At 46.2% G+C, this 25,897-nt stretch overlaps 1 protein-coding gene across 2 annotated transcripts in view; it reads left to right on the top strand.

Annotated features, from left to right (window-relative positions):
- The first annotated feature begins 8,324 nt into the window (after positions 1-8,324).
- Positions 8,325-25,897, top strand: part of STAMBPL1 (STAM binding protein like 1) — a 48,551-nt gene continuing 30,978 nt past the window's right edge. The window contains exon 1 of one of the 2 annotated variants that reach the window (XM_027049856.2): positions 8,325-8,598. The gene's annotated coding sequence lies outside the window, so the exon portion shown is untranslated. Of the gene's footprint in view, positions 8,599-24,085; positions 24,201-25,897 lie in introns of those variants that run through there. The other variant, XM_015079065.3, reaches the window with a different exon arrangement.

Genomic DNA, 25,897 nt, shown 5'->3' with positions numbered 1-25,897 from the left:
ACAATGTTATTTAATCTTGGCTGAGTGTTTACCATATGCCAGGAACCATACATTAAATGCAGTGTCTTAGTTAAACATCCCACAAACCTTAAAGTAGATATTATTATCATTTGAGGCTCAGAGAAGTTCGGTAGTTTATCTTCAAGAGCTTGCAAGTGATTGATCCAGGACTCCTATGGCATCTGCCTCAGTGCTAGGTATTTAGAAGTCACCTGGTGGCAATCTGTTGAGCAGACACAGTTGGAGGGGAGAATTATATTGTAAGAATACATGCAAAGATGTGGGGAAATGTTCACTGTCCACGGAGAGAAAAAAAAAGAGGGTTAAGTAGGAGCATGTACACTCTAATTTAGGAGCATGTATACTCTACATGGGGAGAAAAGGAGAAGGGACTTCTGCTTACAATGGGGAGAAGGATCTTCTTTACTTAGTCTAATGATTCAAATGCTAATCTCGTCGAGAAACACCCTTTACAGACACATCCAGAAATAATATTTCACCAGCTCTGGACATCCCTCCACCTGGTCAACTTGACACATAAAATTAACCGTCAGAAATGGTGTCCGACGTCCTAAAGCCTGGGTTGAGAGGGGAAGAAAGTTCGGATCATCATAAAGAGAGCGCTACGGGAAGCAGGTGAAATAGTAGCTTTTTAAAAGCCAAATCTCAAGGTCTCCTCCTAGATTTACTCTGCAAAACACCCACTGGAAGTTCTTAGTTTAAACCAGAGCATCCGAGGCACAAACCCCATCCGGTCATCCCAAGACTCCCTGCAGGGCCTCGGCTTTTTATAAAACCTCAGAGCAGTCAGGTGGCCTCCTAAAGCAAAGGCTTGACCCCCAGCCCAGCCTCTCTGGCAGCAACCAAAAATCTCTATCCTTCTAGGACAGAGTTTTTTTTCTTTTTTTGCAATGAACAGGAAGACAGGAATGAGAAAGGAGGAGAGAAAAAAAGAACGAGTTGGAGATAAAGCCAAAGTTTTACCGGGTTAAAGCCCAGATGCTTCCCTCCAGGTCCACTCCTCTGCAAATCACCCTGAACATGGTGGTGACTCCCCCTTTCAAACTGGCTTTTCACGCCCGCGTGTTAGTGAGACAGGAGACGTATTTCTTTCGTAACTTTCCAATTTGTATTATCATACAAGCCATAGATGGTTCTTTGCCAAAAGCCTGAAAAAATAACGCAGTTGGAAAAAATGACAAAGAAAGAGAGGAAATTTAAATCACACAGAAAACCATTCCCCATCATCCAAGCTCTTCTGGAATTTAAATCATTCTCTAGGCACTGGCATAAAGCAACAACTTCCTTAGCCTAGGTCAATATAGATTTTAATCAGGCTAAATCAGAGCTTAATGAAACATCTGCTGAAAGATGTGTTTTGTCTCCTGAGTCTAGTCTGCATTGTAGAAACCTCTTTTTGGCTCTCACATCAGGCCTAAAAGAGGAACCGGCGCTTCCAAGTCGAGATCACCATTTTCTAGGAAAGGAAGCTTGGATATTTGCACGCTAAATGGCCCGCAAGTGTGTAGACAGGACTCTCTCTCCCTGTCTACTCCTCCCCCAACACACATAGCTTTGTATCTCTGTGTGGCCAATGAACTTGCAGGACACACAGCTCAGGGACGCCTCTCCAGCTGACTCTGCCCATCTGACTGACCTGCTAATCAGAAATTCTCTTTTACTGTGAGCAGTAACGGCGACCATTCACGGAGGGCCCACAGGGTTAGGGCTAGAAGCTACGACTGACTGCCCATCTATTTCTTGCCTTCCGTTGACGTGACTGGTCTGCGGGTGGCATCTCAGTCCTGCCCCCAACACTCACCAGTTCCCTGCAACCCGGTGCGTGTACGCATGCGCACACTCCTCTTCCGGAAAACACGCTCCCCCTCCTGCCGCCCAGTGCCCGTGGAGGCTCAGTCTTCCGCCCTCAGGCCTTTCTCATTCACTGCCTTTGAGGCCCTCAACCGTTTTCCGGATTTCACTTACCTCTACTCAGTGCATGACCCCTGAAATCTACACCTCAAGGTTAATTTCTTGCGATTGCCAGGTCAGTGTTTCCACGCGGCTCTTCTGCTGTTGTCTCCAGTGCAAAAGCATCTTACTGCAGCCCACATTATCGCTTGACTCAAAAACCTCCATACATCCCTTCCTATGCTAGACGTGCTGCTACGTGCTTCAGAGAGGTGGTTTCATCTCATCTTCGTAAGGGCTCTACCTTATCTACCAGTCAAGAAACAGGCTCGGAGGAATTGATCAGCTTGGAAATGCAATGCATCCGACTGAAAGTACCCACTCTTCGTGATCAACGACTCTGCCACCTAATGTCCACTCTCACGAGTTCACTTACTCCCTTTATACTGTGTAATCCCATTTGTTTCTTTTTTTTTTAATTTTTTTTAACGTATATTTATTTTTGAGACAGAGAGAGACAGAGCATGAACGGGGGAGGGTCAGAGAGAGAGGGAGACACAGAATCTGAAACAGGCCCCGGGCTCTGAGCTGTCAGCACAGAGCCCGACATGGGGCTCGAACTCACAGACTGTGAGATCATGACCCGAGCTGAAGTCGGACGCTCAACCGACTGAGCCACCCAGGTGCCCCAATCCCATTTGTTTCCACGTGGCATCTGAGTCCCCCCCCCTTTAACGCTGACTTTTATGGTTTTGTGGTTTGCGGGTCTGAAGTCTTCTCCCCCTTCCTTTCTGTGTCCCGTTTCTAGAAACACAAGTCTTCATCCTTTGGCCTCACCATGGCCTTCCTTCCACAGGGTTGTTAAGAAAACCCACTGGCATAATGCCTGGGAAAGGACATACAATCAATAAAGGTAAAGTCTAATCGCACTAGCTGGTGCTGAGCCAATCGGGTTTCCTGACTGTAAGGCAACAGACACACACAGTCTTCAGTGACCTTGACACGTCACCCCCACCTTGAAGATTTCCCTTTCCTCTTCTGTGAAGTAAGGAGGTCGGACGAAATGATACCTGTGGTTCCTTCTGATTCTAAAACTTGAAGATTCTGCTTCTTCAGAACGGATGCTATTTTCCACCTCAAGGAATGAGAGATTTTTCTGATTCAAAAAAGCCATTACATCAGACAAAGGCAATATCAATAACCTTTTAGAATTTCCCTCCTCCCTCTTTGGAGGAGGAAGTGTTTCCATGTGTTTATTTGTGCCTCTGAAAACATAGTGATATACTATGATAGAGTGACCTGTGATGGCAAAGTTTGACATTTAATCAGAGAAATTGAATAAATTATTGTGTACAATGACATATTCCTGATTATTTTGTCCCTTGGAGTGCAAAGAATCCTGTAGTTTCTTTCTTTTTTTTTTTTTTTAAGTTTGTTCATTTATTTTGAGAGTGAGAGTGGGAGCAGGGGTGGGGCAGAGAGACAGGGAGAGAGAGAGAATCCCAAGCAGGCTTTGCAATGTCAGCAAAAACTATGATGTGAGGCTCAATCCCCCGAAACAACAGATCATGACCTGAGCCAAAATCAAGAGTAAGACACTTAACCGACTGAGCCATCCAGGCGCCCCTAGAATCCTGTAGTTTCTAAGAGACCCGTATGAAGCTATGTGGTTTCATTTATGACTTATTGTGTACTTATTTTCAAAAAGCAAACAAGTTCTATGGACTGAACTGAGTCCCCCCAGATTTCACATATTGATAGTCTAACCTCCAATGTGACTGTATTCGGAGACAGGACTCCCAGGAGGTAATTGAGGCTAAATAAGGTCATAAGGTTGGGGTCCTAATCCTACAGAATCCTTATCCTAATCCTACAGGATCCTTACAAGAAGAGGGAGAGACAGATCCCCCCCTGCCCCTCGTGGGAGGACACAGCAAGAAGGTGAGCACAGACAGGCCAGGAGGAGAGCTCTCAAGAGGAAACGAATCAGCCAGCCCCCTGACCGTGACTTCCAGGCTCCAGAGCTGTGAGAAAAAATTTCTGTTGTTTAAAGCCACCCAGTCTGTGGTATTTTGTTATTGCAGCCTAAGCAGGCTAAGACAGAAGTGTTATCTACAGTATAAGCCTGAGTTTTAAGCCCAGCAGCACATGCCTAAATATATATTTATAGATCTGCTATTTTTACTATTTATCCTTGGAAAAGGTCATGTCTTTGCTTATGTAGCCATAAATTTAAGAATAGTATTTTAAAACAGTATTATTCGCTACAGAAAAAACGTCAGTGGGCACTTTTTCCCCCCATAAACAGAAGATAGTCTCTGCTGACCAAAGAAATTTTAAATTTAAATAACCAATATAATGCCAACTTGTGTTTTGTGCTTTCTCTTTCAGGAGGATGCCACTCAAACCTGCCGAGTAGCTGTTAAATAATAGAGCCTACCACGGAAGGATTTCTATTGCATGGAAGCAGTCCCAGGAGGGATGTGACTGTTAGAAGCTATGTTTTGGCAGTGAGAATCAGATGGTATTCTACAGTTTTCCCCCTTCCCTTCACCTTCCTACCTTCCACACACACCCTGCAAAAAAAGGTCTTTAGAAAAAAAGTCTAACAGGGGCGCCCGGGTGGCTCAGTCACTTAAGCGTCCATCTTTGGCTCAGGTCATGATCTAGTGGTTTGTGAGTTCGAGCCCCGGGTTGGGCTCCGTGCTGACAGCTCAGAGCCTGGAGCCTGCTTCGGATTCTGTCTCCTTCTCTCTCTGCCCCTCCCCTGCTCACACACTCTCTCTCAAAAATAAACTTACAAAAAAAAAAAAAAAAGGAAAAGAAATAAAAAAGAAAAAAGTCTAACAGCACCCAAACACTACTAATATTTTTTTAAGTAAGCTCTGTGTCCAGCGTGGGGGTCGAACTCACAACCCCGAGATCAAGAGTCATGTGCTGTACTGACTGAGCCAGCCAGGGGCTCCTATTAATAATATTTGTTTCACATTTAGCAATGTCTTACGTACCTAAAGCCAAGGGAATTTACATGTTCACCAAATGTCTGCCTGGGTGTTGACATGTTTGAAAGTAGTAAGTCTTCCATCCACAAAGCGCAGGACGGTTTTCAAAATGCTAGCATACTCGTTAGCTTCAGGACTTAAACCTTAAGAGCTGTCTGAAGCTGTCTGAAAACTAGGCTCCGAAAAATAAGTGGCAGGAAGACAGGGTTCCAGGAACGCCAAGCCTCGTCGAGTGTACTGGCTACGGGAACGTAACAGACACAAAATTCCCCGAGCCTAGAGTAGCTAACAGGAAGAGAGCACCAAAATAAATCTCACAAATGGAAAAAGTCAAATGTGCCTGCCGTTTCTGTTTTTGGAGCTCTTACTTCCTGCATTCAGTGACACAGACTAGTTGCCATAGTTATTGTGCAATTCCTCAAATGAAGAATAGGTCATTTAAAACTTACTAGCTTTGTAATAGCATAGACTGGTGGTTTGCAAACTTTTTTGGCCTCAGGACTCCTTGACCCTCTTAAAATGATCTTAAAAACTGTTGAGGACTCTGGAGAGCTTTTGTTGATGCGACTTCTATCTGTCCATTTTTGCTACATTAGAAAATAAAATTGAAGAAATTTTAAGTATTTTATCAATTTATCAAAAAATAATATACTGGTCTCACGTTAAACTAAACATCTCAGGGCGCCTGGGTGGTTCAGTCTGTTAAGTGTCCGACTTCAGCTCAGGTCATGATCTCACGGTTTGTGGGTTTGAGTCCCTCATTGGGCGGGCTCTGTGCTGACAACTCAAAGCCTGGAGTCTGCTTCGGATTCTGTGTCTCCCTCTTTCTCTGCCCCTTCCTCACCCCCTCTCTCTCTCTCTCAAAAATAAATAAGCGTTAAAAAAAATTTTTTTTAAACTAAGTATCTCATTGTCATTACAACATAACTATGTTTTCCCAAACAAAACAAAACTTGGTGAGAACATTGGCCGTGTTTTATAGCTTTAGAAATCTCTTCCACATCTGGCTTCAGAGATGGCTGTATTCTCCTAGAAGGCTTCTGCCTTCTGGCTGTGACGATATCACTCACATAGCTCCAGAAAACTGCAAGCCCTGAAAGAATGAGAGTGAAAAAGTCAAATGATGGGTTCATATTTTTAATGTTTATTTTATTTATTTTGAAATGGCAGGGGAGAGGGGCAGAGACAGGGGGGAGAGAGAGAATCCCAAGCAGGCTCTGAGCTCTCAGCGCAGAGCCCAGCGTGGGGCTCAGTCCCACCAACCTCGAGATCATGACCTGAGCCGAAATCAAGAGTCAGATGCTCAACTGACTGAGCCACCCAGGTGGCTCACTCACCACCTGGCTGAACACCTAAGGTATTCATGTTTTTTTTATCAAAATAGTCTTTGGTCTTCAAGTCTGTCTGAAAGGACTTCCAGGGTCACTGGGCTATACTTTGAGAACCAGTGGAATGAACAACAGCAAACCCCTTAATTTTAAAAACACATGTTTTTAAGAATATGATATTTATTTTCCTTTATGTATACAATAAACTAGACTCTACTATATTGGATATATCCCTTCTAATAGGATCAGCTGAGTATTCTAGTTCTTGTCTTTCCCTTGGCTTTACAGATAATCCAGAGCCAGGAAATTCTAAACAATGAACAAGGACTCCAACCCATAGAGTCTCAGTGAGGATCCCCCCGTGAGGGCCGTGATTACCCCAGGGACTATTGCTTTTTGTGCAAACACCAAACAATTACAGGAGTACACGAATGCAAAAGTGGGTTCCCTGATTAATGTGAATTCAACCAGGCACACTTAATCTTTGTACTGTGGGTTGTAACAAGTAAGATTCAATTAGGATGTCAACAGATGTGGAGACGAGAGGCTGTCCCCAACTCTCGGACTTTGGGTGCCCCAAAGAGAGGGGCAGACCTCCACATGGTGGCCAATCAGAGGCAAGAGAGGGCCTCTTTGTCTAGAACAGCAACACCCTGGTTCTTCCACCTTCTCAGATCTATCTCTGACAATGTGGGGCAAGGAAAGCTCTGAGCACTGGCTCCATATTACCCATCCAGTGAGAAAGGCATTCAATGTTTTGCCACATGCCACAACTGGGAAACACTCAAATGCACCATTACTTAATAGAGCAATTTAGAATGTACTGTCTTGGGGGCGCCTGGGTGGCGCAGTCGGTTAAGCGTCCGACTTCAGCCAGGTCACGATCTCGCGGTCCGTGGGTTTGAGCCCCGCGTCGGGCTCTGGGCTGATGGCTCAGAGCCTGGCGCCTGCTTCCGATTCTGTGTCTCCCTCTCTCTCTGCCCCTCCCCTGTTCATGCTCTGTCTCTCTCTGTCCCAAAAATAAATAAACGTTAAAAAAAAAATTTTTTTTTTTAAATAAAAATCAAGGCTGCCTCCAGAGTCAAATCTTTACATTTCATCTTGCACTGCCTTGTCTCGGCAGTCACATCTCTGTCTCGGAAATCACCTCCTACCCAAATTCGGGAGAAGTGGAACAGTGTCTGTTTTTCTTCCAGCAGTAGCCGCGTTTGCAAGACGTTTGGAAATGAACAGAATCTGCCCAGCCCGCAGAAATACCTTTTTAGTGTCTCGGATGAGAATTCACACCTTCACTTCTGCTACTTCCTAAGTGGGTAACCGGGGACAAATTACCCGTCTGTGTCCCAGGCATGGGAAAAGTTAGAAGGCCTTTCCATAGGCCGGGGCGACGATAAAATGAGAAGCCATAGTTAGAGTACCTGGCGGAGCGCCAAGACCACACTGAAAACACTGCCCAAGATACTAGACGATGCCCAGGAGGTATCTTCGGGGTGCACAAAGCCAGAAGCAAGGAGCGGGGGGGAGTCGGGGTGTGGCGCACAAACCCCAAGGCAGAATTCCGAACACGAGGAATAAGTGGGGTTCTCACCCACATCCCGTCCCTCTCTGACTCCGGCGCGAGTTGCGTCCAGCCGCCTCAGGCCGTCTGTACCCCGCAGCCTTCAAAGGCACCCCCTGGGGCCACCTGGGGTGGGGGTGGGGAGACCGACGGCGCAGCCAACGCGGGTCCCGGCGGTTCCGGGCTGGGAAGGGGACGCGCGGGGTCTCAGATGGCAGAGTGGCAGCCGGCGGTTTCCCAGTCGCGCTAGGCCCGCCGTGGGGACTCGAGGCCACCTGCGAGCTTTCTCTGCAGCGTGCGCGCGGGGGAGGGGCGGAGGCAGCGGTGGAGGCGGCACCCAGGGGCCGCGGCCGGGGAGGCCGGGACCATCGCAGTGACAGTTTCTTTCCTGCGGTGGCGGCGGCGGGGACGGCCGGCCTGCGCGTGGCTTCCCCAGGGGCCTGGTCGGCGCGGGTTCTGCGGAGCGCGACCGCCGAGGGGCACAGGAGGGGGAGAAGGGGGAGGAGGAGGGGGAGGAGGGGGAGGGGAGGAGGGGAGAGGGGGAGCGAGGCGCGGGCCGGCGCCAGTGCAAGGAGCAGAGCCGCGCGCTGCGCGCACGAGGAGCGGGGCCGGCGCGGCCGAGGCCGGCGAGCGGGCGCTCCACGCTGGGGGCCGCGTCACCCGGCCGCAGGGCCTTCTAGCAAAAGCCACCGCGGCCCGGGCTGCAGCGGCCAGACGGATGCCAAGGCCACACGGCAGGCGCGGGGACAGCCGCCGCAGCCGCCGTCCCACGCGGGCTCCGGACCTCGGGGGGCTGCGGGTGAGTGGCCGCGCGCGCGCGTGAGTGTGAGCGCGCCCCGGCACGGGCGGGGGCGCAGGCGGGGGGCAGGTGCCCGCGGGCCCCTCTGCGGGGCTCGCTCGGCGGGGAGCAGGCGCGCTCTGCCGCGGCTCACTTCCTGCCGGTCCTGTGCGCGGCTCCCGCCGGCCCCTGGGGGTTGCTTTCACCTTGACCGGGGAGGCAGGAAGCGGTGGCTGCCGGTGGCGGGGCGGGACTCTGGCGGTGACCTGTGCGCGTGTGCTTCTCGTTCCGACTCGGGGTGCAGCCTTGGGGAGGGTGCCGGCGTGCGGGAGGACCACCGCGCTGCTTCTGGGGTGCGCGGCGTGGGGGCTGGAGAAGCAGACCTTGACCCGCCCCTGCAGGGCGAGTGGGGCGCCTTCCTAGATGAGGTTGACTTTTATGCCATTTTCCCCTCCCCTGAATAATTCAAGCCTTAACCGAAAGCACAGAGAAGTGGATAGTCAGCTGAAACGTCATGTTCCAAAACTCTCTGAAACAACCCACAGTCCCGATCCAAGAGCCTAAGGTGCCACAATCACTGGGGGGTTGGGGGGGGGGTGTGTGTGTATTTAAGTTGTATAAGTAATGAGTAACTTAGGAAACAGAACCTCATCGAGAGGATCGAAAAAGTCTCCTATCTGGTTGGCACTGGGGGTGGGTTGGGGACGGCTTTCTGGAAATCAGTGTCTGATGTGAGTAAAACAGACATCTTTCAACGTAAGCTCCAGTGAGCACCCTGCTTTGCAAACATCCTGCTAATCACGGAGAATAAAACGAAGTCCTGGGTTTTAAGGCGTGTCCAGAATGATCCTGGATATCACTAGGGTGCCGTTTGAGGATCTCATGAGTCAAGGCCCGTCAAGGTCAATATGGCAGATTTGTTCTAACAGTTAAATTACACCTGGATGTTTGAGTTCCTGTTCCAAGGGGGCGGGGGTGCTTCCTTTTTCTATGGTTGTTTTACAACAGAGATGAAACCACTGTGTTCTGTTTCTTTCCAGACCTTGTTTTGGTTGGCAGTCTTACATTTGTGGGGTGGATGTTCAATTAAACTTCAAAAGTTTGGGGATTGCACTGTAGTGGGCATTGTGTAGGTGCACTAGAAAAATCTGTATTTTTCATACAAGTCAGTGTCTTTGAGAAAGAGGTTCCTCTTACCATGTGCTCCATTACAGCGTCTTCATTCAAAGACACAAAATGTTGGAGACCTAGAAAACGACCTGGCTGCTTGCGTCTGTCCAAGTACATATACGACAATTTGTTGGCCTCTTGGGATATACTTGAGCTGTGATTTATGTATCAGCTGGTTCTTGGGAATTTTAAGAACTGCGTTTTCTTATACTCCTTGCTAAAATATGCACCATTTAAATTACCAGGCAGATGATTCTAGTCCGTTATTCATATTGCCAACTTTGGGGCTAGTTTCTTGCCTGCTTTTGTGCCTGTTTCACAGGAGGCTTGGAGGGAGAGAGCACAGAACCATGGCCCCAGGGTATGTTCCGCAGAGAGGCTTCTCCTGGAGAGAAAAAGGTCTCTGGGGCTGCTTCCTGAGAAGACTGATAAAAATAGTTAGAGAGTTGTTCGTGCTAGCTGCCTCTTTTTACTCTCAGCACAGAGGACGTAACCGACGCAGCTTGGTCGTCGTGTTCCTCCGTTAAGGACTCTTCCCAAGCCAATTTACAGCTGCAATCCAGGAAGTGAGGTTGATTTTTACAGGGAAGCAAAGCCTGGTGATTCTTGCACAAACTGTGAGGGAGTAGGAGGAGTGTGAGAGGTGCCCCCAAATCCCAGCTGCCTACCTGGAAGGATGCATTTATAAATTGATCCATTTTAATCCACTGGGTTCGTGATTCTGCCCAACACTAGCATTTTTTGTCAATCCTGTGAGAGGTGTGTAAGTAACTTCGGTTGAGACCAGGAGAAATGACTCACGGTCATCCTGGAGAATATTTGAATCAGCTTTTGGTCCCTAAGGCTAATGGATTACAGCTGCTCCATAAAGATTTGTTACATGAGTACCAATTCTAAAATGTGTATCTTCCCAATTTAACTACATCATCACCTCTTCTAGTATGGATTCTTTTTAGCCATCCCTTGGCATGGATTACTAATCATTCCATCCAACTGAAGCCCAGTTGATACATTCATATAAGAAGACTGACTTCCTCAAAGGGACTGTAAGAATCCCTCCAAACAAAACATAAACACACAGCACTGTGTTTGTACCTGTTGACCTGCTCATTCCAGCTGTCCGAACATGTCAGTTGTCCGGTCGGACATGTGAGTGTACAGTCAGAAGTCCTGAGTTGACATCAGAATGCTCGGCTCAGGAATGATCTGGATGTAGCCACATCTAGATGTGGCTTTTGTCAGAAATTATTTGCACTTCTAAGCAAATCAGATGAACTTCTAGTCAATCCTGTGTCTCCTCATGCTAAGTGGAAAAGCCGGTTAGACATTTGGCAAGTTGCTAACTCTTCAAAGCACATGTTGTTTGATTTTTTTACATTTTAAATTAAACCCATGTTATGTTTGCCCATTGATGTGGTTGCCTTAGACACATTAATTCAGACTGCTGGTTACTTAGTAACTTGTATTTATTAAAAGCAGCCCCTTGATCTAAGTACCAATAATTCATATGTTTTGATTTGCTCTAGTTAGCCTTTCAAAGTACTCTTGGAAATGGGTGCATTGTATGATTGAGAGTGTTATACCTTCTTCTTCTTCTTCTTCTTCTTCTTCTTCTTCTTCTTCTTCTTTTTAATTATTCTGACTTTCCATCCCCAATCACTAGAGGTTTACCCTGTGGCTCATGATCTAATTTCAGGATGAAAGATTAGAAAGCTGTCTGAAATTTGCCCGGATATTAACATTATAGTGCATATTAATAATGGAATTTTTCTCTTGCATAGCCTTCCTTTTATGTGTTTCAGTCAAGCTTGTTTCATTCTGAACAAAAATCAGATGAGATCCTTAATCACTGAAATTTTTTTTCTGTTGGGTGGCGTTGAAAATAAATATGTAAAATTAAAAAATAGCTCATCGCTGTTCTGCAGTGACATAAACACTGCTATTCTCTGCGTAACGAAACATGGCCATTCTCATTAAGTAGTTGTTTGGGAAGTAGGCACTCGAGCACTTGAACAGGAGTTGAAAGCATGTTCCTGCCATGTCTTAGTAAGGCCCTTGAAAGCCAGGGTGTGCAATTTTGATTGGATGAGGTAGCCAATTCAAGGTAGGTTCCTTGAAAGCAGTAAGTGATGAAGGCATTCTTTCAGAAGAGTGTTTGGCACTTGAGTGGATTTGTAGAAGGGGGAGGGGGTGGAATCAAGTGTCAGTAATGACGGCCTGATGGCATAGCCTCCCGGTGACACTGAGTGGACAAGGGAAAATGCCAGGCAGTCAGACCTCATGTGCAAGAGGGACGGTGAACCTGGGCACGAGCGTGACCACCCATTTGTTCCATATCTGGTCGGTCACAGCATCCTTGAGCCCTGGTGTAACCTCAGAATCTTGCAAACATCTGGCAAATATTTATTAATAACTATTAATAAATATTTAACATGTGCAATATGCCAGACACTGGACAAAACCTTACGTGTGTTTTCGCAGGGACAATGGAGTAGTTAGAAGCATGGATTCTTTTTGCCATTTACCAGCTGTGTGTCCTTGGTCAAGTCACTAACTTCTCTGAGCCTCTATTTCTTCATTTTTCAATTGGGATATTAATTTCTGTCTCATAGGCTTTGGGGCAGGGTTGAGTAGATGTAAATGAAAGTGTTTAGAAGGTCCTGGCACCGAGTTAAGTGCTATATGTGTTGCTGTTGTTATTATTAATTCATAAAACAACCTTATGGAATAGGTATCATTTTGCAGATTAAAAAACGGGGGTACAAAGAGGCGAGGGAATTGCTCAGGGTCATAGGCTGCTAAGTGATAGAGTTGGGAGTGAAACCCAGGCAGTGACTCTGGTGCCTGCTTCCCGAACGTGTGTGTGTGTGTGTGTGTGTGTGTGTGTGTGTGTGTGTCTCCTGTAACCCATACCAGGTGCTGGGAACACTACAGGGAGCGTGGAAAGTGGGGGCTTGTTGATGGAGACTGAGGGCTCCAGTCATTTCCACTGTGGAATTTGCCATCTCCAAAAGAGAATACATACCCAGATTGTTGCACAAAATTTTTGCTGGTTTTCCTTGATATTTTGGTATTTTGTAAATCCTGTGTTTCATTAAGTTCTTTATTTATAAATATATATTTTTTAATTTTTTAAATGTTTATTTAGTTTTGAGAGACAGAGAGAGACAGAGTATGAGCAGGAGAGGTTTAGAGAGAGAGGGAGGACACAGAATCTGAAGCAGGCTCCAGGCTCTGAGCTCCGAGCTGTCAGCACAGAGCCCGATGTGGGGCTCGAACTCAAGAACCGAGAAACCATGGCCTGAGCCGAAGTTGGACACTCAACAGACCGACTGAGCCATCCAGGTGCCCCTTAAGTTCTTTATTAAGCATGGTTCCAATGTGTGTTTTCACCTGTGCTTGAAATACTGGTTATTTTTGTTTCTAACGGTTAACATATGCAGTATATATTCATTTGTTACATCTCCTTACATTCAGTGATTCTTTGCTGGAGGTAGAGAGGATAGGTCTCCTTAATATATACTATAATGTATACATGATCTATTATTTACACAATGCATAATGTGATACTATGTGTTTGTATAATATAGGGTATATAAGCTTTATGCAATGTATATAGTATATATATCATATAACATGTATTATATACATCTGTATATGTTATATAATATATAATATATAATACATTATATTAAGGAGACACATTGTATATAAGGAATCACTGAGTACAAGGAGAGATGTTACAGGGGCGCTTGGGTGGTTCCATTGGTTGAGCGTCTGACTCTTGGTTTCAGCTCAGGTCATGGTCTCGTGGTTTGTGGAATCGAGTCCCACATTAGTCTCCATGCTGGTGAGCCTGCTAGGGATTCTCTCTCACTCTCTCTCTCTCTGCCTTCCCCCCACTTGAACTCTCTCACTCTCTCAAAATAAATAAAGAAACTTAAAAAAAAGGAGAGACATTACAAATGAGTATGTGTACATTATATAGTTGGGCAGATACCAGCATGCTGGACCACGTCTATGCCCTTCACCTCTCTCTACACTCCCAGAGTCTTGTCTCCCATTTGTGAGCCACAGTGAGTTTTTAATGACATTTCATAACCATTTTTATTCAGAATATTTTATAGAATAACAGCCAAATAATTTTAGGTGTTTTTTTTCACTTGTTGAAGTTATTATGTTTAATTAGAAGAGGCCAGATTTTAATTATAGGTGGGAAGACTGCCATAGCAACAAAGAATAAAAAATCCTTAATTTCCCCAGAGCTACTTTAGAATGGAATATGTCATCACCGATTTCAATATTTTACCATTACGTTAGTCCTTGTAATTCTTTGTTCTGATAAATAACTTTCAGAAATCTGTAACTGGTATTTTTTTTCCTAGGGAGGCAAAAACTTTCCTTAGTCTTGTATAAAGTTAACAGGTACTATTTTGTTGAGGAAAAGTTTTAAATCTCATCTTAAAAGATATCATCTGTGTCCTTTGACTTAATTTTTTGTATAAATTGCACATTATTATTTAACTCAAGTTCAATTCCTTTTAAAGTGACTGTTTTAAATTTCTTTAACGTTTGCTTATCGTTGAGAGAGAGAGAGAGAGAGAGCGTGAGTGGGCGAGGGGCAGAGAGAGGGAGACACAGAATTTGAAGCAGGCTCCAGGCTCCGAGCTGTCAGCACAGAGCCCGACATGGGGCTCGAACCCACAGACTGCGAGATCATGACCTGTGCCGAAATGGGACACTTAACTGACTGAGCCACCTAGGGGCCCATGAAGCAACTATTTTCAGATTTTGAGAATTTAAACCCGATTTTGAAAGAGCAAGATGGTATTTACCACAGGCCACCACCTGTGGTCGTGATGGGCCCTGGAGGCTTCATACCCTGGATCCACCCCTGGGAGCCTGCCTGGGGTTGGGTTGGAAGGAGGAATCTGCTCACTAGTACTCTGTTTCTGACTACGCCTCCCGCCCTCGTGCGTCTAGCATCTCTAGGTTGGAGTGAATCAGGGGCTTACACGGCCCATCGGTTCCTCTTTCAGTAGCCTGGGTTGTCACCACGGCCCCCAGGATGCCAAGCAAGGCAGGAGGTTGAACGAGATGCCTCGTGGCCCTGTTCCCAAGAGAGAGTCAGGGCACGCGAGAAACACGTCTTCTGAATTAAACAAGAAAACCTCGTTAAGGATGAAAGAGTTTGAGTTTCGGTGGATTTGGTGTTTTACTGGGTAAACCTTTGCTATGCTTTTGTTGCGATGGAATCACAGAAGCTGAACCAAAGATCCCACTCGGGCTCATGCAAGAGAAAACTCTACGGGGACCTGCCAGGAATGACTCATTTTGATGGACTTGATGACTTTCTGGGTAATTTGGAAACAGGAGGCCAGCGATGACTCATCATGAACCCTTCCTGGCTCGGGGTGAACAACGCCTGCCTCTCTTGCCTTTACCCGTGCTCAGAAAGTCACTGTAGTGTGGGGGCCTTATGGGAGTGTAGCACTTCAGATGTGAATGGCTGAGGCGCTGACTGGCTGTGCACCTGTTAGTTAAAAGCAGAAAGAAAACTGTAATATGAGTAATAGCGGTTAGGGTTAAATGCAGCTCCTCCAAGGACCATGTGATTTTATTCGTCCTGTTGCTAGAACTGTAGATTTTAACGCCAGAAAGGTGCATTTCAGCCACCAAGAAGGCATGGAGACAGGTCTTCATGGCTGTGGGTTCATGCTTCAGCCTTCAAATTTACTTTTGAGTCTGTCTGTGAAAGGCCGGTTGATGAGCTGTTCCTCAGTCCAGTCGTCTTTAACAGGAGAAGCAGACAGACACGATGGGTGGAACGAAGTTAGAAAAGAGAGGCCTGAAATAAGCTGTTTCTTGTAAAAATGGGGCAGAGAAACTGCTCACTGAATCTATATCGAACGGCAAGCAAACAAAACAAAATGGAAAAGATAGAAATCACTTGGAATCCTTGGTGAGTGCGAAGCTTTGTTTTCCTGATTCATGAAACATCCAAGAAGTTAAAATACATGTTTTTAGGAAAAGTCTTTTAATGTTTATTTATTTTGAGAGAAAGAAGGCATGAGTACGGGAGGGGCAGAGAGAGAGACTGAGAGAGAGAGGGAGAGAATTGCAAGCAGTCTCCGCAGCACAGAGCCTGACGCAGGCTCGAACTCGTGAACCGTGAGATCGTGACCTCAGCCAGAGTCAAGAGTTGGAGGCTCAACCGGCTGAGCCACTCCAGGCGCCCCTGAAGTGTGGGTTTTCAAAGAAATCTTCTTTCCAGCAACTACATATTTCGTCTTCCTGTGTGACAGCAAGGCCACCCAGCTCGGCCATCAGGCTGGACCAGCTTCTGTGCATTTAGAAAGCCTCTGAATACCACCACTGCCTTAACAATATCGTGGAGGAAGAAAGGCACAAGTAAACTCTGACTTCATTCTGGAGAAACTTGACTCGGAGAGTAATTTACCAAAATCCACGCATCTGGGAACTGGCAGGGCCAGGATTAGCATCTGGAGCTACCTACTAAATTTAATTTAGTTTAATTTACCTACTAAATTTATCGACTTAACAGAAGGATAAGTTGTCTGATTATGAAGTGATACCTACTTGTGACAAACTGTACAGACATGAATGAATTGAATGCGAAAAGTCCTTCAGGATCCCATCGTTGAGAGAACAGCCTGAGAAACATTCAGCGTATGTTGGTCAGACTTTTTTTCTTGCAAATGCCCATATATATCAACTACCCACTGATGAGTATTGCAAGCATGGAGTCCTACTTTCTGTTACTCTACAACTTGCTGTCCCCCCCCCCCCACTTAATGCTATAACTGGGACATCTTCCTGGTTCCGTGCATATAGATGTAAGTCCTTTCTAATGGCATCCTCCATTCTACAGATTCTTTATTTTAAGTAACACCCTTTTGATGGCTATTTTTACTTCCTAAATTTTCATATTTTTAAACCATGCTGCAATGAGAGAGAGAAGGAGGAAGGGGTGTGCGTGCGTGTGTGTGTGTGTGTGTGTGTGTGGTATATTACTTGGTCTCAGGGGAAATCTTAGAATCGGAATTGCATATTATAAACAGGAATGCATATTATAAAAAACTGCCAAGTTTTCCAAGTTTTCCTCCGGTCCTCATCAATATTTATTCTGATCAATCATGAAAATGTTATTAATCAAATAACTGAAGATGTCCTGCTCAAATCTGTAGTTTCTTAACTATTAGTGAAATGAAGCATTATTCACCTTACTTGGTATTCATATTTCCCTTATGACTCGTTCATTCCATTTTCCTGCTTTTATTCAACTCTTTACCTCTTTCTTACTGCTCTGCAAACAGTAAGAGGTAATAGATGTTACAGGGTCGCAAGGGACGCAAACTCTTGTCCTTCTGTTCGTTTCCTTTCAGAGGGATTGTTAAGGTACTAATTGAACCTGAAAAACAATAGTTTAAAGTAATGTCAGACTTCCAAAAAATTGCAGCAATGTAATACATGGAATTTTTGTACGTCCTGTAGCCCGTTTTCCCAAATGTGAACCCATTTCATTATCACAGTAGTTGTCACATCCGGAAAGTAATACTCTCACGTTGCTCTGTCTAATGCACAGATCTCAATGCACATTTCTTCAGCAGCCTTCTGGCCCGGAGCCCCTGCAGAACTGTATTCTCTTTCAGTCTGAAACAGTTGCTCTGTCTTTAATCATTGTGACCCTTTCTTAAGAGCGATAGCTGGTTGTTTTATGGAAAATCCTTCCATTTGGGTGGGTGTGATGTTTCTTCATGAGAGAGAGAGAGAGAGAGAGAGAGAGTGTGTGTGTGTGTGTGCGCGCGTGTGTGTGCACAGTGGCAGATTGGCTGTGGAGTTCAGGGTGGCCATTTCCACGTTTCACCAGGTTTTGTGCAATTGACGAGATGTGGGTACCATTCACTGAGGTGGGGGAGACGTCTACTCTTCGCAAGTCGAAAGCACCAAGGTCTCCGGTTCCTGGAGATGTCACATGTACAGCATCTTTGCGTACTTTTGTTCCCGTGCTTCACGAAGTCCACTTACCTCCTAAGGTCTATAGCTTTTCCTCAGAATTTCTCCCAAGTGCTATTTGTTCTCCAGTCTTCTTACCGCTCAGCCCAGACTTGGGGGTACCTCATCCACAGCTGCATATCATCCTAGGGGGTGCCTTTTCCTCTCCTCTGGAATTTTATCCATTGCTGCCAGACTTTCTTCTTTCAGCTCTATGGAAGTGTAACTGGTAGAAATTACTTTCATTTAATAACTATGTCCTGAGTGCCTAGTTGGGGCAGATCACCTTATGGGGCAGAGTTGCGAGTTAAATAAGAAATTATGCATAATCGAAGGGTTCCAGGGCCATTTTGCCTAGTGGTGAAAAGCAACCATAGCCTGGACTTACTCCTCACAAAAAATTAATTCCACACAGATCAAAGGTATTTTTCCAGAAATACCCAGTCAGGAAAGTACTGGAAGAAAAGATGGGTGGACATATTAAAAAAATTTTTTTTGTCATCAGTGAGTTTGAAGACTTTCTAAAAGATGATGAAAAACCCAGATACCATAAAGAAGAGATGGAACCCCTTAACAGAGTAAAGTTTAAAGTTTTTCGTACAAAAATTAAAGGCCACCTAAACTGATAAATGTAGAAGGGAGGATGGAAATAGAAAAGTCACCATTTTCAAACACCACAGTAACAGCTGTTCCAGGCAAGAATCATCTGTGGATGCTGAAATTAGTGGGCAGACGCACGTTTGTATACTCCCGAACTCCCTACAAGACACTTTATTTATTTTTAAAATTAATTTATTTTTTAATTCACATCCAAGTTAGGGTTTGCACCAAGTTATGGTGCAACAATGATTTCAGGAGTAGGTTCCTTAATGCCCCTTACCCACTTAGCCCATCTCCCCTCCCCCACTACAAGATACTTTGTAACTACAAAGGGAAAAATGGTATCTTCACAGGGGAGAAGCCTGGCACTTAACCAAGAGATCAAAGTTCGCATCACGGATAAGGGGGCAAATCAACGCCTCCTGATGCATTGAGGAAGACACACTGTCATTTCTGAGGTCGTTTTTGCCCCCAAAAATGCACAACTCTCTGTGTTTCCTGTATTTTGTCTTTGTAGCAGTTACCACAGTGACCACACCTCTCCGCCTCACCCCTGCCCCAGCAGAATGTCAGTGTCATAAGATCGGGTGTTATCTCTTTGGTCACCATTGTATCACTGATTCTTAGCACAGACTATCGGCTTATAAATAATACTGTACAAACAAATGAGAGAGTTTACTTGGAGCCAGTGATATTTGTGGGAAAGATGCCTTTAGCCTTGGAACGTGGTGACAAATCCCAGTTGGAGGTCCCGGTGGAAATGGATGGAGAACATTTGAACCGTGTTGCTAACACTCACGTTAAGCTTCAGTTCGAGTCACGAAAAATAATACGTCCTATGGAAGGAAAGCACGTTCACAGAAAAGACAGAAGGTTAATAGTTGAGAGGCACGGTGAGGGAAGACGTAGGGGAACTTTCCGGAGGCCAAGGCCGGGGCTGGTTCTGCAGTAGGGAATGTTTGGCTGACGAAGGCCAGACTTCCACAAGGGTCTTTGTAACTGTCTTGGGGCAGTTTTATCGGTTTTTGATGTGCATCGAGGGCTGCGGGGCTGCTTAGTGAGAATAGAGATCTGTGGGGCCCCTTTCTCAGGAATTCTGACTCGGTGGGATCTAGAAATCTGTTTCTTGTGACAACCACGCTCCTCCTCTACCGAATAACTACGGTGCAGGTGGGCCGGGCACCACACTCGGAGGAGACTTTATGCCAAGGTAGGGGGATGTCAGCTACCGGGCAGGAAAATAGGAAGGGAGCGACTGGTGAGCAAACAGGGCCCTTGCCGACGACTCTGGCAGCACTGGGTAGGGGGGCAGCTCTCGAAGCATTTTTAAACGGACTGCGATGGAGGAAACGGAAAGCTATGGAGGGGAGGGACTCGCCTGTTTTGCTCGCGTTCGCCGCATTGCAAACCAAAACATGTGAGCGCAGCTCTTTGCAGGAACATGTTGAACAGTTACAATTTCTGTGGTCAGGGGCCATAGGGAGAGGCGCGCTGAGAAGTATTCCAGCCAGCACAGCTTTTGAGTAGTAGTGCTGGGCTCAATTCGTCTTGGTCAAGTCCTGTCCTTAGGAAATTGATGAAAATTAAATAAAACCGATTAATGATGCCCTAGGACTGACCTTACCTCTGAGCTTCAGGCAACTGGCGGGCAAGAAAATGATGTTATTTTTGTAATGTATTCTGACTCATTATGCTTCATTGAATTAGCTAACTCCTGGGTAGTATTCCGTTCCAAACTTATGGCAGCAAAAAAAGGAAGTATGTGAAAATATACATTAAAGTTTAGTGGCTTACGGATGGCCTATTTTTAGAATGCATCTATTTCCAGGAAATCTGAGTACCTCAACAGCAGAAAAACAAAATTAACATGCTCATATGGATTTAAGATGACGAAATAATTGGGTACAGATAGGAATTTCCCCCTGACCCTCCAATTCATTTTCTAAATGAATACAAAATGTTTTATGATGCATATTAATTGGATCATCTCATTAACAAGAAAACATACAGAATCCTAAATTAGCACATGTATGAGCATATGAAATGCCTTTTGAATACCACGATTTAGAACTTACACTGAAAACCAGCAAATATTTTGAATTGGTAGAATAATTATGTATTTGAATTTCTCGACTATGTCTTCCAGTTGGTCGGTCCACAGACACCGAATCATTCTGCCTAAAAAATAAGCGAGTGAATGAATGCCCTTTTATGTATTTGGCAGAGAGAAGATTGTGAATCAGAGATCTGTGATGCTGAACTGAAATTTCATTTCTTTTTTATTTTCAATGCTTAAATACATTTATTAAAAAAATCATAAATCATAGAAAACAAGGAACCATCCTCAAGAAGTTAAAAATGGTGCCTTAATTCTAAACATGGTGAAAGGGATAAAGTGGTCCAGATAAATTAATAAAATAAGGTTGCAAGGATAAACCAAGCCCAAAGCTGATTCTTGGGAAACATCAATGAAAACCTCATTTCTGACAATATTAACCCAGAGAGAAAGAAGAAAACCCTCCAATAATTAACATTAGGAATGAAAAGGGATCCCTAACCACAGAACCATTAGTAACTTAAAACCTCTGAAGAGAACACCATCTGCGTTTGGATAAAATGGAAAAAAATTAGAAAAACTACTAACATCGACTCCAGGAGAAAGTAGGAAACCTGAATATTCCCAATAACCATTAAAAAATCCAATCGGCAGTTAGAAGTTTCTCCCCAGATGCCCCAACTCCTTCCGCACCACCGACCTCCTCCATTTTTATTCCCGGATCAGTCGATTTTCAAGGAGTGACATTTCATTTCCGCAGTAAAGCCTGTCATCCTTATCCATGCCCCAAGGGTTTGACCTTCTCCCGATTTCACCATTGACCGCCCGTCAGATGCTATTTGAGCCTGAGCTCAGGGACCCTGTGCACCTGGTTCTGAGTCCCTGCTCTATCATTGGCTCACGGTGCTTACCTGTCCTGGGCTCTTGTTTCCTCCTCTGTCACACGGAGATGATGGTGGTCCTTTGTTGACACCAAGAGTCATGCTCTGTGTTCTTCTACAGGCATCATCTCACCTTCGCTCCTCAACAGCTTTTTCCTGGTTACTGTTCCCAAGCCCACTTCGCCGTCTGAGAAGCCGTGATCCTGCAGTGAGTGGTTGGAGTCAGAATTTGAACCCAAGTGGTCTGACCCTGGAGGTTGCCCGTCTCCTCTCGGTTCAGCTGCCCCCTCCCTGGGAAGGCTCTGGAGAGGCTCGAGATCCTGTGTGTTAGCCCATTCTAACAGTTAACCAGGGAAGGAAAGCTTTGTGTTACTAGTACTTATTCTGATGATGATAGATAGCTCCTTTGCTGTATTGAAGGTGATGTGTACTCCTACAGTCATACCTCACCTGCCCAGAACTTGGCTTGCTCTTATCTAGAAGACAGCGGAGGAAAAAAAAGAAAAGTAAGAAAATGCTCTTTGCACAGCCTGCTTGGAAATCATGGAGCACATTCACTGTGATCAGCACATAGTTTACTCACAGGGAGACTCCTTGAGATCTGTGTCCAGTCTACACTTTAATGTTACAAGTGAGTTTAAATTATTTTATCAGTGATCTAAGACTAAAAGGACAGAAAGACTGGGGCGCCTGAGCGGCCCAGTCGGTGAAGCATCTGACTCTTGGTTTCAGGGTCCAGGTCACGATCTCGAATTTCACGAGTTCGAGCCCCGCATTGGGCTCTGTGCTGGCGGTGGGGAGCCTGCTTGGGATTCTCTCTCCCCCTCTCTCTCTATCCCTCCCCTGCTTGTGATCTCTCTGTCTCTTTCTTTCTCTCTCAAAAGTAAACAAACATTGAAAAAAAAAAATAAAAGGACAGAAATACTGAGGTCAGAGACATTTCATAAAGAAGTTCTTTTTAAATTGATTTTCTACACAGGTGCCAATTAGAAATGGAGGGAGGCGTTGCTGTTGGTACGTTGAAATAGAGTGGAATCATCAACAGTTAAATAATATTTATATTTTAATCAAAGAAGAAAGTAATATCGTGGCGATCTTTCCTTCAAAAATGGTTAAATCTCACAAATTTCTACTGTTACTATTACTTTTAAATTTTTTAAAATTTTATTTCTGAAATGTAATAGACATCAAGACTGGAGGACAGAAGCAATTAACCTGACTTCTCTGAGAACTCAGTGTGAGAAGGGACTGCTTTTCTCTGATGTTTCTCCTGCACGCCAGGAACTATAATGGAACTTTTATTTATTACCTTATGTATTACCTCACATATATCTGCCTTTTATGTTTAAGCTTCCTCTGGAAAGGTGTTCCTCCCTTCCATTTCATAGAGGAAGATAAAACGCACAAAAAAGATGTCACAGCCCTCCCAACTCATACGTGGTCGAAGCTGGATTCTCCTACAAGTGTATTTGGCCCCAAAGCCTAAGCTGTTGGTGCTGAAGGGCTGCAAGCACTCCATTCTGGTGGCGGCGTAAAAACGATGTTACGCTATGAGAAATAATTACTTTACGGCCCACGGGAGACTCGATAGCTTTCAAGGTAGCCTAGACTTACCTCGGAGTAATTTCAAACATGCGTCGGGAGTGGTGATTTATTTAATAACCTTTCCTGCAGCAACCGCATTCTTGCTGATTGATCTGGTCTAAAGCCCAGTGTTGTGTGGTGTGTCTAACCCGGAATATCCCTCCCTCTAGGGACTGGAGATGAATGCCTCGTAGGTACTCATAGGTGGTACTCACGAGTAGAGGGGGAAAATGCAACCAAAGCTGTTTCTAATTTTCTTATCAAGTCTCATATTCACCTCATCGGTGCTGCAGTACAAATAAAGTGCCCTCTTATTTGTAAAGACATGTTTATCTGGACCAGCGCATTTCTGATGTGCAGATACCTACGATGAGTATAAAAGAATCATAGTAATCTTTGGTTTTCAGGTCTGGAATTTGTATAGCTTTTGAAAAGGACAGCAAGTGTGGGCCTCGGTCCTTTTGTTCCTGAAGCAGGTCCCAATCTGTAAGAGAGTGACTGACGTGGGGGAGGCATCCTTGCGTCTCTGTCATTTGAGGCATGCAAATGACAATTTACCCCCTTTTATCTGAATCAGGTTATGACCCTGCCGCTCAAAGCCTAGGTTGTGGTCGTTTCCTTTATTTATCTCCAGCAAAGTCAATGGCGCCATGTTCTTCCTGCAGGGGAGGGGCAGGGAAAGAGGGAGACACGGCACGTGAACTCTAACCCAGTGGGGACAAGAAAGGCTGCCGGCTGGCCGACTGGGAATGGGAGTCCAGGAGGTGGCCGTGGCATGGGGCTGCTCCGGCCTCCCTCACCTGCGGGCAGGACACCCCTGCTTTTCCAGTTCATACCACAGCCCTCTGGTCGCCCGCTGCGCCCCGGAGAAAACGGCCCGCTTGGGAACTCGCCTCACTGGCTCCTGTGCCTGCCGGGTCTCTAAGGAGACTGCTCAGTGCCTGGTCGACTCCTCTGTGTTCTGGAAAGTATGGTCTTGTGTGTGAAAGTGGGTCAGAGTTCTGAGCTTAGCCGCCTAAAAAGGTATTAAAAAAAAAGAAAGAAAAGAAAGGAAAGTTAAGGGATGGGACATGTCACAAAATACACACTGTGCTAGGTCAAATATTTTCTTCTTCATTCTTGGCATTATTTGCTGCTGGTTTTCTCTTTTTTAATGTTTATTTATTTATTTTTAATTTTTAAAATTTACTCATTTTGAGAGAGAGAGGAAGAGAGTGCACATGGAGGAGGGGCAGAGAGAGAAGTCATCAACAGAGAATTCCAAACGGGCTCCGCTCTCAGCACGCAGCCTGATGCGGGACTCGAACCCACGAATGGTGAGATCGTGACCTGAGCTGAAATCAAGAGTCAGATGCTTAACTGCCTGAACCACCCAGGCACTGTTTATTTATTTATTTTGAGAGAGAGAGAGAACGAGCAGGGGAGGGGCAGAGAGAGAGAGAGGGAGAGAGAATCCCAAGCAGGCTCCGCACTGTCAGCACACAGCCTGACACAGGGCTCGGTCCCACGAACGGTGAGATCATGACCTGAGCTGAAATCAAGAGTCAGATGCTTAACTGCCTGAACCACTCAGGCATGTTTATTTATTTATTTTGGGAGAGAGAGAATGAGCAGGGGAGGGACAGAGAGAGAGAGAGGGAGAGAGAATCCCAAGCAGGCTCTGCACTGTCAGCACGGAGCCTGACACAGGGCTCGGTCCCACGAACGGTGAGATCATGACCTGAGCTGAAATCAAGAGTCAGATGCTTAACTGCCTGAACCACCCAGGCACCGTTTATTTATTTATTTTGAGACAGAGAGAGAGAGAGAGAGAGAGAGAGAGAATGAGAGAGAATGAGCAGGGGAGGGGCAGAGAGAGAGAGGGAGAGAGAATCCCAAGCAGGCTCCGCACTGTCAGCACGGAGCCTGACACGGGGCTCGGTCCCACGAACGGTGAGATCGTGACCTGAGCTGAAATCAAGAGTCAGATGCTTACCCGCTGAGCCCCCCAGGCGCCCCTGCTGCTGGCTTTTAATTCAAAGGCAGAATTGTAGAGCTGCTTCTGCACCGTGTTGGGGAGAGTTGGGACTTGGTGACATCACATGGGGACCCCCAATTCCAAAGGACTCTGCTACTGGGCTGTAAAACTGGGGACGCAGGGAGAGTAAACTCTCATCACCTCAGAGCTGTGCAGTGTCACTATGGGGAGGGCTCCTGCCTCTCACAGGCCACCCTCTTTCCGTCCCATCCTCCCTGGGCAAGCTTGGGAGCCGTTCGTCGGTTCCACGAGGTCCTCGTCGGCTGGGACTGCTGGGACGGGAGTTGGCCTTAAGCTGTTCCGTGTGAATAGATGTGGTTCTGACCAGCTCCCCAAGCCCTTGTGTGCCAGGCTTCCCAGAAAGCGGACCCTCCCCTGACTCCTCTTTGAAAAGGTCTTTGTAAGAGGAAAACAGTGTGTGTTGGGAGGTGACCGCCAGGAAAGGGGGCCGGGGGTGCAGGCAAACAGACGGGGGCTCTAAAGCAAACAGAACTCTCGAGAGCTGCGGCGCAGGTCAAGTGGATCTCTGGGCTGCGGATCCGAGGTCGTCAAGTGGTGGGAAGGCAGGGTCCCCTTGGGGGTGGCTGGGATGGAAGCCGGCTTTCCCGAGGGGTGTTTGCAGTCGGCTGGGGGCCGCTGTGAAGTGATGGAGTGGGGCCACGATGAGCGTGGCTGTGGACGAGGGAGGTGACCCTGGGGGGGGGGGTGTCCAGGAGAGACGCCAGGCACGCGGACGATGCAGCCAGGCTGGCCCCAAAGGCCGCCCCTGCCCCGGGGCCCTCCACCCATGAAGGGAGACTCCATGTGCTGGTGCGTGAAGGTGACCACCGCCTGCGGCCTTCTCGGCCCCTCGCTCCGCTGATGTCCGGCCCTCCAGCCGCAGCGCTGACTACTCTTTAGCGCCCACGGTCATCTTTGCCCGGCTTCCCTCCGTGGCGGCTGGAGGGCGAGGAGCTGGACCGCACAGTGTGGCCGGCGTCCTGCCAGCCTGCCGTG

This window comes from Acinonyx jubatus, chromosome D2 (genome assembly GCF_027475565.1).
Source record: "Acinonyx jubatus isolate Ajub_Pintada_27869175 chromosome D2, VMU_Ajub_asm_v1.0, whole genome shotgun sequence".
NCBI lineage: Eukaryota > Metazoa > Chordata > Mammalia > Carnivora > Felidae > Acinonyx > Acinonyx jubatus.
The sequence above is the reverse complement of the archived record's forward strand: the minus strand, read 5'-3'. Positions and strand labels throughout refer to the sequence as shown.